The sequence below is a fragment of the Oryctolagus cuniculus genome, chromosome 7 (assembly GCF_964237555.1).
Source record: "Oryctolagus cuniculus chromosome 7, mOryCun1.1, whole genome shotgun sequence".
NCBI classification, from domain to species: domain Eukaryota; kingdom Metazoa; phylum Chordata; class Mammalia; order Lagomorpha; family Leporidae; genus Oryctolagus; species Oryctolagus cuniculus.
This window is the reverse complement of record NC_091438.1, coordinates 87,983,936-87,986,435: the sequence shown is the minus strand read 5'-3', so window position 1 is coordinate 87,986,435 and position 2,500 is coordinate 87,983,936. Positions and strand designations below refer to the sequence as shown.

Here is a 2,500-nt window from a genome sequence, read left to right as displayed (position 1 = left end):
AACCAACTGATTTGAAAGGCAGAGTGACAAAGAAGAGGCGATATCGAGATACAGAGAAATCTTCAATCTGCTGGTTCACACCCCAGATGGCTGCAAAAAGCCAGAGATGGGCCAGGCTGAAGCAGAAAGCCAGAAACATCATCATGTTCTCCCACGTGTGTGGCAGGTGCTAAAACACTTGATCCATCTTCCACTGTCTTCCCAGGATCAGAAGGAAAATAGCCTGGACTAGAACAGGCACTCTAACATGGGATTCTTGCATGGCGAAAAGTGGCCTGCACTGATGTGCCATTGTTAGGTTTGTTAACACAAATCTGGGGGGCATGAAACAGTGTTGTGGCATAGCAGGTTAAGCCACCATCCCTGAAACTGTCATCCCATATGCATGTCAGTGGGAACTCCACTTGCAAACCAGTTCCCTGCTAATGGCCTGGGAAAAGCAGCAGCAGATCATCCAAGTGCTCGGTCCCCTGCCATCCATAAGGGAGACTCAAATGAATTTCTCAGCTCCTCGCTTCTGCCTGGTGCACCCCTGGCCATTTCAGCCATTTAGGAAGTGAACCACCAGAAGGAAGATTTTTCTCTCTGTAGCTCTGACTTCAAATCAATAAATAAATCTTTAATATATACATATATGCTTATATATATATATATATATATTTGAGGGAACACAAACATTAAAAACATAACATGGACATTTAGATGATAATGCTGATGATGACTTAATCAAAAGTTTAGTTTAGGGGACCAATAGCCACATTAGTGCAAACAAGTTTACTTGAGTCTAAAAAACCACCAGTACTACAGTCATGAGAAGCACCTAGATAATCACTGTAGAAAGTGTTTTCATGACGTATTTAAAAATAAATAACTTTAAATCAGTGTGTATAGAATGTTTGCTTGGTGCAGAATTTGATTCTAGCATTTTCTTACATGTTAAATAGAATATGCTGGGGAAGGCACTGAAAGCCACCCCTGCAGCATATCATATGGGCACCAGTTCAAGTTCTGGCTGCTCCACTTCCTGTCCAGCTCTCTGTTATGGCCTGGGAAAGCAGTAGAAGATGGCCCAAGTCTTTGGGCCCCTGTACCCACGTGGGAGACCTGAATAAGTTCCTGGCTTCTGGCTTCAGATCAGCACAGCAGCCATCTAGGAACTGAACCAGTGGATGGAAGACCTTTCTCTCTCTCTCTTTTTCTTCCTCTGCCTCTCTGTAACATTGACTTTCAAATAAATAAATAAATACTTTAAAAAATTAGAATATGATGTGTACTTTTGGTCTTATAAAGTATAATCCACAACTTAACATTTAAGTTCACTAAAGGATAAATAAGCTATCTAGATGGCAAGAAACTAGTTGGAAAAAAATATCTAGCAACCTGTTGAAGTTTTTCTCTAAACTACATAAACATTTAAATAAAACAAGTTAAATAAATGTTGCAGGTATTGTCCTCATGTTCAAAGAAGGCTATAAAAAGTGGTGATTTCTACACATGCACAGGGGAGGGCTGGCCTTCCTCCTCTTGGAGCGCGCTGACACGGTGTTCACATGATGCATGGAGGTTGGGCAGGTGGTGTATGTCTCCTTTGGCCTCATGCCGGGAAGCTAGTTGTGAATGTGGATGTCACTGATCAGAACAGGGCTTTCGTTGATGGACCCTGCATCCAGGTAAGGAGTCAGGCCACACCTTCCAATGCATGCTGCTGACCAACTTCATTCTCAAGTTTCTGTGCAGTGCCTGCCAGAAATACGTCCGAAAAGCCTGGGAGATGCAGACATCAATACATAATGGGCAGCCACAAGATGGGCCAAGAAAATTGACGCCAGAGAAAGGAAAGCTAAGATGGCAGATTTTGACCATTTTAAAGTCATGAAGGCAAGGAAAATGAGGAACAGAATCACCAAGAATGAAGTTTAGAAGGATCAGACAGTAGCTCTGCTGAAAGCATCTACCAGAAAAGCACCTGTTGCTAAGGGTAGCTGCAGCTGCTGATAAGTTTCCAGCAAAAAAGGACCACCGTGGGCAAGAAGGCTGCAGCCCAGAAGGCTCCGCCCAGAAAGTCACAAGCCAGAGGCAGTGACTCCTCCTAAACCTCAGAAGGGCCAGAAAGCTCCAGCCAAGACTGCACCTGCTCCAAGGGCATCTGTCAAGAAAGCATGGCAGGCTGTTATGAACGTAGTAAAAATTCTTTCTGACAAATAAAATAAATAAATTAATTAATAATGGTTAACATATTTAGGTAAGAAGCTAGAATACCTACAACTAAATACTTAATACTTTTCTGGTAGTTATTAATTATATAATTTAGGGAAATTCATTTAACACCTCTGTTTCTTCTTCAGTAAATGGGATAATAATGGTAGCTACATTTGATCATTGCTTTGAACATTCAATGAATGAACAAAATATAAAGCTTATAAAAATGTACCTGGGACATAGAGTTTAATTAATACTAACTTTAATTATTTTGGCCTCAATCCACACTCACTACATTCAG

At 41.4% G+C, this 2,500-nt stretch overlaps 1 pseudogene; it reads left to right on the top strand.

Moving 5' to 3' along the window:
- The first annotated feature begins 1,557 nt into the window (after positions 1–1,557).
- Positions 1,558–2,205, top strand: LOC100338246 (large ribosomal subunit protein eL14-like; annotated as a pseudogene).
- The last annotated feature ends 295 nt before the right edge of the window (positions 2,206–2,500 follow it).